This window comes from Podarcis melisellensis, assembly GCF_964234715.1.
Source record: "Podarcis melisellensis genome assembly, chromosome: 7".
Lineage (NCBI taxonomy): Eukaryota > Metazoa > Chordata > Lepidosauria > Squamata > Lacertidae > Podarcis > Podarcis melisellensis.
This window is the reverse complement of record NC_138539.1, coordinates 40,872,425-40,881,291: the sequence shown is the minus strand read 5'-3', so window position 1 is coordinate 40,881,291 and position 8,867 is coordinate 40,872,425.

The window sequence follows — 8,867 nt, the reverse complement described above, 5'->3', positions numbered from 1 at the left end:
TCTGGGAAAGAAAACAGCAGTAGACTGCTGAAGAAAAGAAGCCATACACTTGCTGCTGCCACAGCAAGAAAACCTCTGAGTACTAATTCCAGAAATCCTCGTCCCTCCCTAGATGAAGCACGAGGATTGCCAGAGATCCTAAGTGACAATACTCCCTGTGTCATTTGCTCCCCAACTCACATTGGAACCTGCATGTTGCAGCTGCCAATCAATACTCACTGCTCTCCCTTTGCTTATCTTTTCTCTCCATAGGTAACCTGTCACTCTCCCAACAATTCTATAGTGTGTGTGTGTTGAACTACCAGCATCAGTTAACAGTGGGACTCTGCCTGCTCCCCTGTGGGATTGGCACCCTTTTATGCAGCTCCTGAAGCTTTGCAAAAATGCAAGACAAACAGTGTTACAACTGGTGCAATGTGGATGTGTATTGAAACGATGGAGAAAGACCCAAGTATAATAGCATCTTCCCACTTGTGGTTCCCAGAAATTGGTATCCATTCTCATTTACATGTAGTGATAAGGTAAGGTAAAGACAACAACATTTTCAGAAAGTTCCTTCAAAACAGTTATCCTTGCTCCCCACCATGCAAAACGCCACCATCCGTGTCATTTCTGTTTATTTGCTTTGCAGCAGAAACAGAACAGTCACAGGCTCAACCTGGTCCTATATTTTTGCCAAACTTGAAAATATTATGTAATGGTCATAATCCTTATGTAAGGAATCCTTATATAAGGATATATTCTTTTAAATCGTCATATTCTTGCAAGTATTATACCATATCATATTGCTTAAACCTATCCTTGTACTAGTTCATATAATTAATTCTGTATGCACACCATCAGAATTCATCCTTTTTAAACTTTACTGTGGAATAATTTTCAGTAGCTCCACCTTTGGGGCACCCCCCCCCCCGAAACTGAAGGTGTAGAGAATGGATTAAAGAACCTCAAGGGGAAAATCATCCAGGTGAAATGATCTTGTGAATATTTTGTCTAGGCTCACAGGATAATAATATCTGTGTAAGATCAGGACTTAAAGTGAGGTTTGATTAATTCGAAAGCCATGCTGTAAGCTGATAGGTTCGTGCTATGTACTCACTGTATCCTTCTACGTATGACATGCACACTTCTATGTATGGTCCAAAAGAAAACAAATCTTGCCCTAATCACATGCAGATGGTTTGCTTTCTGCAAGGTTAGGAACTGTTGACCTTTAAAAGCCACTAGTCCTTTTCCTTCAGATAAAAGTAACTGTTTATGGCAGTGTGCTGCCCTTGCCTTTCAGAGCCTCTGCTGTTTGCTTTCACAGTGGACTGCTTTTATAGATCTATGGCCTTAGCTGCCACAATAATTCACACAATAATTCACACAAAATCCCCTAGGTGCTCACTTACAATATCCTTCACATGAGGGTGCTGGATCAGTTTGTGAATATTGCTTAATCAATGCGAAATAGAATGCCAGCCTTTCTCAAGCTTCTGCTTCACCTAATAAAGATTTACTGTTCTTCACCTGAGCGTCCTAATTAATAATAATTAAAAAACAAAGTAAGAGTAGGTCTGATTTATCTAGATATCTTTTTTTCTTTCTTGCTGAAAAACCAACAGGGGAAATCCTGAAGTTTCAGTTCTCATTACATTTTTCTTTAATTGAAACTGACTGCTGAGCTGCTGTTTACAGCTGCAGTTCTGCTATTATTAAATCTAGAGAGAGCCCTAACATCCGGCAGAGCTCCTATATCTAGTGCTGTAAGCTTGCACGTTATTGGAATCAATAGCTGGGGCAATGATGCTCTTAATATCCTTGTGCCTTCTGGGCACCAGAAAGCATTGATTGTTAATATTTGTTGCCTTTTCTAATCTGGTAAAAAAATGTGCTGTCAACTCCCGGCTTCTACTCCACTGCCTTTCTGCAACCCTAGAAAAGGATGGAAATCTCACCGTAAAAAATGATCAGCTGTTTATGTGTGTATGGCTGTGGTGCTGTCTCTTTGAAGAAGACCTTTCAGCTGGGTAGATATTACCAAAATGTCTAGCATGCCTCTGCCTGCCTTAGTGGCCAATAATGTATGCCTATTCTGATTTGCAGTGTATGATTTTCAGATATGGGACACATCTTGACTGATTTCAGTGACAAGAGAAAGGGGCAAAAACGTTTGCAGCAAGAGTCGTATTTCATGTTGCATTTTTTGGACATCTAGTAGTTTGATCAGATGGACTTTATTAACATAGGAACTGAGTGAGATACTGATGGATACCCTTACCCAGTAAAAACTACAGAAGTGGTCCTTCTCTGGGTGTCATAGGCCTGTGGAAATTTATATAATAGGGCCTCCCTCTTCAGTTTTTAATCACCTTCCCAGGGAAGTCTGCCAGTACTTGTGATTTAACTGAGTGATTAAAGGCACAATCCTATACTTTATTGAAGCAACTTAGCAATACAGACTCCAAGGCATGGAAGATCCAGGTACAATCCAGGAACTCTTGCAAGCTGAAAGGATAGTAGGAATGAGTTTGGTTTGGGTGCAAGGGGCAGAGTTCACAAGTAACAAGAATGCTAAGGCTGCATGGAAACAGTGGCATTGCTCCAACAAGTTCTCCTACCTACCTACCAAGCTTTTAAGCAGGGATGGAGAAAGCTCAGTCATGGGAATCCCTTTCCTTGGCCTGATAATGGGCACTGCTCCTGAGAGGTGAGGCACACGTCTCATTCCTTCTTTTGCTGTGCTACCTCTCCCTGGGAAATGTTACTGGGCATGGCTCCTCATCTATACTCTCCTGCTCCGGCCCAGCAAGGTGGGCTCCTGAGACCCACTCATCCTCCACAGGCTGTGAAGGGGCAGCTCCTGGGTCTCCCACCTCCTCTGGTCCTGGCACATCCAAAGTCCCAGAAGGTACTTCACCAGGTGGGCTCTGTCGCTTAGTCTCACCCCCCTCCTCCCACTCAAGAGTCCTTGTTCTCAGGTGTCTCTCACTTCTGGTCTGAAGAAGAGAGCTCAGAGGCAACCATGAGACACGTCTCCCATCACATCCCCTCCCGGCTATACTGTTGAGCTGTCATGTGTCATTTATTTAGTTTTGCAGATATTTGGATAAAGATACCCTTTATATGGGCTCTGACATGTAGGAAAAGTAATTAATCAGAAAACATACAATTTGTGAAATACTTCTTGAACATATTTTCTACTTTTTAAGTAAAGTATTTGGCTTCTGTTGTGAACACAGAGAAGCCTGCACATTAGGGATGGGGAAGACATTGAGTTCATTCTGCATTTTAATGCAAAACTACCTAATTCACACTTCTGAAAACATGTGAACAAAAATGCAGATATACTTTAAATTTCCAAATTTTGCAATGCAGTTCTCTTACCCAAAAATGTGCACAAAAATGTGCCTCTTGAGGGAGAATGTGCATAAAAATGCATAGCTAAAATAAAACACAAAATTCTTCAGAATTCGAGTGATGCTTGCAAAAATTAGTATATATTAGGCAGTTGCATTACAAATGTTCATATTTGGCGAAATGACCATTAAAGCACTAGAATAATAATAATCCATGTTTTTTTTAAAAAAAAACCAATGCAAACAGTTGCAGAAAGATTGGACCGGCTTTCCTTTGTCCCCATTAATTCTCCAGTTCTGACTGTAGCACCTTTCACAGCATTTGACAGTCCTTGACAATATATGCAGTATTCTGCGAATAGCCCTGTACCGCCAGGCATTTGGATTTGACAGCTGCTACCAGAGCTACCAGAATGGATGTTGCCTCAGATCCTCTCAGTGCACATAACCTTTAGTCACATGTGGGGGTTCAAGGCCTCTTCCACTCTGAAGTTAAGAAGTCATAAAAGTAATCCAGATTCTGCCACAAGGCAGAGGAGCCAGAAATGTGTAAAAGTGTGTCTGCACCATAATGGATGGATGAAGTGAACATGTCTTTTATTTCCCTCTTGCAGAATGAAATCAATCAAGCAAGCAAGCAAGCAAGCTTTTATTCATACACCTCAGACAAGATGCTCTTATTGGGGGGCCCTCCTTGTGGATGGTTAATTCCAGTCAAAGGCAACTGTGGGGTGTGGCTTCAGGCCAAGGGAGCAAGCGTTTGTCCACAGACAACTTTCCTGGCCATGTGGCGAGCATGACTAAACCACTTCTGGCAACGGGACACCGTAATGAGTGCCAGAGTGGATGGAAACACCGTTTACCTTCCCGCTGCAGCGGTGCCTATTTATCTACTTGTACTGGTGTGCTTTCAAATGGCTAGGTTGGCAGAAGCTGGGACAGAGCAATGGGAGCTAACCCTGTTGCGGGGATTCAACCACCAATCTTCTGATCGGCAAGCCCAAGATGCTCAGTGGTTTAGACCACAGCGCCACCTGGGTCCCTCCTTGTACAACCCTCCTCCACCCCATTGCTGCCTCTACCCCATAGGTATTATTAGGGAGCGGTCTGGGGGGCCTGGGTCTTTTGCACTAGGCCTTGGATCTCCTCCCCTTCCATCCCCTGGATGTGCTGCAAAGTGCAGTACCAGTGAGACCCCAGCCACTCAGTGGAGGCTGGTCTGCTGGGGCTAATGGGGCACAGACCCACCAACTTCCATTGGCCCCCCAGCCTGGCCCAACTGCCTGTGGAGTCTGTGGAGTGTGCCACTGGCTGGCAGCTTCCTGCTCCTTAGGGTTCATCTGCATAAGACATTCAAAGCATCATCATACCACTTCAATAGTCCTGGCATCTGCCAAAGAATCCTGGGAACTGTTGTTTAAGGATGCAGAGGGTTGCTAGGAGACCCGTATTCCACTCAAAGAACTACAATTCCCAGAGTGGTTTAACAATCAATCCCTCTTCACAGGAAATCATATCGCTTTGAGGAGAGTAGGGGTTTTTTAACAATTATTAGCACTTTTTACAAGCTACAGTTCCCAAGTTTCTTTGGGAGAAGCCATGACTGTTGAAGTAGTAATCATGCTTTAAAGGTATGGTTATAAAAATAGTGGTGCAATTGACTTCTGACAAGCACACAGAGCACGAACAGGACTGAGTGTACTGTATGGGGGGGGGCTCATTTAATTTCACTGCACACAGGTGGTGTAGTGACAATAAAGGTTTGTTATATTTATTTTATATATTTTTTAATTTATGGTGCAGATATGGTCGTTGTCTGAGTGTTACCCTCGTAGAACCCAGCAGTGAAGAGGATGGAGACAAAACTAGAATTAGTCCGCTCTGCCTCTCATTGGTTCTGCTTCCATCACTGTTGGTTTCTCCCCACCTTCTGTCCCACCAGACTCAATGGTTACCAGTCATCACTGCAGCCACCCACTATCTTAGTCTGGCCAGAGACAAATTTACGCCATATGACTACCCAGCAATAACCCCATTCACTTGCCTCTCCTTCTGAGCTTATAAATAAAATACCTCTTCTTCCAAAAAAGCCAAAGGACTTTTCCAGGCATAGGCAAACTCGGCCCTCCAGATGTTTTGAGACTATAATTCCCATCATCCCTGACTACTGGTCCTGTTAGCTAGGGATGATGGGAGTTGTAGTCCCAAAACAGCTGGAGTGCCAAGTTTGCCTATGCCTGGACTTTTCAGACTCATTTGTGCCTTTTTGGTTCCTGGTATATAAACCAGCCAGTACGGACACTGATGTATATCATGATGTAACACTGTGCATTATGATCTCTGTATTTCTATGAGTTGACATGCAATGATCTTCCATATGAGGCTTGTAGTTCCTTTGTGCTCAATGATAGGTACAAATGTTGTGTAAGGAAAATATAACTAACCCTTGCATAAATCTGTCACCAGATGAATCTGAGGAACTGAACAATGAGAGGGAATTCCTTGAGCCATGACCTACAGCTGGTTTTTTTTATCCTTAATGGATGCTCTATTGATGTGGGGGCTCCATGTTTCATTTAAATCTGTATGCTGCTTTGTAATCATAAGGCACAATGTAGAAAATTTTCTGATAGTGAAATGTCAGGCCATTTGCCTCTGAGAATGCAGGTGTTAAGGGTGAGTATATCTATTGTGACCAGTCTCATGGAATGCAGAGGAAGGAATGGGCACAGCTGATCAGGTCAAATGTAATTTAAACATACACATATTTCATCTTTATTGAGAAAATATGTGTTCTTGGCAGTATATGTGCAATGGTGGAAGACATTAGCCTTCCAAGAACTGGAAGCCCAATTATGCATATTTTTCTACTTTGACAAAAATTAAACCCTGTTTCGCCATCATTCCTTTCTATTTAAAGATTATTATTTTAAGCTAGGCACTCCAAGGAAAGGATCCACTGGACTTTTCTAAGAATAGTCAACCTCTGATCTGCTTTGATTTCATTTGTGTGGGACTTTAAGTGAAATATGTAATCAATCACATCTGACATACCAGATCTTGGCAATGGAACATCCATAGCAATCAATTACTCTTAAGTGGTTCTACAGTAGACCACAAAACTACAATTCTTCAGAATAACTTATAAGTACCAAGTATGGAGCTTTAATATTTTAAAATAAAATGCCTTACATATATACCTCAGTCCTAATCACATTTACTTAAAAGAAAATACGATTCGGCACAATTATGCTTGCTTCCAAATAGGAATACTTACAGCCCAGTCTGAACTACATTCATAATTGTGTCTTGATGATTCATTCCTATTCAAGTTTATTCGGAGAAAGTAAGTCCCACACAGTTTATTAGAGTTTGCACCCTAGTAAGCATACATAGGATGGCATGCTAAATGTACCAGGGTAGAGCTATAGGCAGCTAATAAGTGGTGAGCTGGGAGCTTGGAGTCAAGAGATTTACTAGGGGGTCAGATCCAAATTCCCAAGTGAGGAATTAGACTCAAGGAACAAGCCAGGAAATCAGATCTAAATATCCCACAGTAGTTTACCAAAGCCAGGATCACCTTGATATTCAACAAAATCCCATTCCAAACAGAGGGCAGGGCCTAGTGGTCATCTTGGGTACATATGACCAGTCTAGATCCTATTGTTAGGAAGATGCTTCAAACTGCACTTCTGTGACTCATCTGAAGCATCAGCACAAAGAACCGAGAAGTTCCTGGCAATGTGTCAGTTCATATACCTCAAGGCCTACACATACATTAGGAGCATGTGGGTCCACCTCTGAGCTTGTGGTTCACCATGTGAGGTGGTCCACACATTCACCATGATTCATGTGAGCATATGCCTTTCTTGAGAAATTGCAATTGCACAACTTGCAAGGTCTACATGCGTATCTAAATGTAGATGATCTTCTCAGGCTTATTCCCATCCAGTCATGCTATGCTCTTCTGTACCCTTTCTGTGTCCTGTAAATAGCTTTGTTATTGGTGGCTGCATCTACCTGGTGATGGTGATTGCTATCAGGATGACCGTGCTACTCTCTTGTGCTTACCTGTTGCAACCAGGCATGGTGATGTTCTGGTGCAGCAGTAGTTGCACCTTATCTTAAACTCTTATTTCCCTGAAGAGCAGATTGGTCTATGTGTTGCATTTCCCATCACAGATAATACTTAAAGGCTGGTCATGCTTTGCAGCTATTTGACAAGACTCCTACAGAACCAGGTTTTTATGAAAAAAGTACCATGAGGTTCTGATTTCAGAGAGGGGTGCAATTTCCCTGCCTCCAAGCTCCATCTCTGTGGGTCATTGACAAGAAAAGGAAAGGGAAAGGGAAAGGGAAAGGAAAGGGGAAAAGGGAAAAAGGGAAAAAGGGAAAAAGAGGAAAGGAAAAATAGCAGGATGTCATTCGAATCTAGTTTCAGATGCTGAACTAAGACCAGCTCTGGATTCCCTGTAAATAAATTGTACATTGTTATGCTTATGTCTTACTGCCTTAAGATTAACTTTTCTTTCTCTTATCCTGTATATCAAATATATTAACTTTTGGGTGGAAGCATTGCTTGAATAACACTTGCAAAACAGAGAAAGAGAACAAGTCTAGGAGATAAAAAGTATCATTATCTCAAATTGATCATGAAAAATACAGTAGAAGGTTATTTTCTTCAAAGTTTAGCAATGCTAATTGCACTGACTTGAGTTCCAGAAGTCCCCAAAGTAGGGATGAAGAGGATTAGGAAATATAATTGGCTCTAGAAAACTCCCAAAGGCAGCTGTACATTCAGCATGAAAGAATATATTCCACAAAGCTTAACCTGTAAAACATTAGTAAAACAGCCATTTTCCATCTGATGAGTGGTCTGGAAGCATTTGTGGAAAGCATATTCTGTTGATGAACAAGCATTTGATTTTATTTGATCAGCACAAAGGTAAAAGTGACAGGAGAACACAAAACCTTCCAGAATTACACTTATTGTATCTGAGCCAGTCAACTATACTACTCAAGTGTGTTATTTTGAACTTCATTCATTACAGGTTGTTGTACCTATCAAATAAGTGAATAAAAGTACATAATGTAAATAAAAATATCAGCTGCCTTGGGGTCAATATGAGCAGCAACCCACAAATACTACCGCCATCCATCAAGCAAATGAAGACAGATGAAAGATGGCAAGTTACATTATCCTCTGATGATAAGAGTGGAGTACCAATTTGTAAACAAATGGGAATTCTTTACAAATATGCTGGGTGAAAATAGATTGCCTTGAACTGACAAGACAATAATTCTGGCTGTTTCTGGAAATTCCCATACTGAATAGGAAAAGAAGCGGGGAGTGGGGTGGCTGGTACTTTTTTGGTATCCTTCGAAGATTATGCAAGCGATTGTTGGCAAGCCTCTATTCTTACCATTCTCCCACAATCATCTAAGCAAATGTTTATCCCATGCCTTTTATGGAAATGAGTCATGGGCAACTTACACCTGCCAGGAGTGGTGTCTCAGCACCTTCCA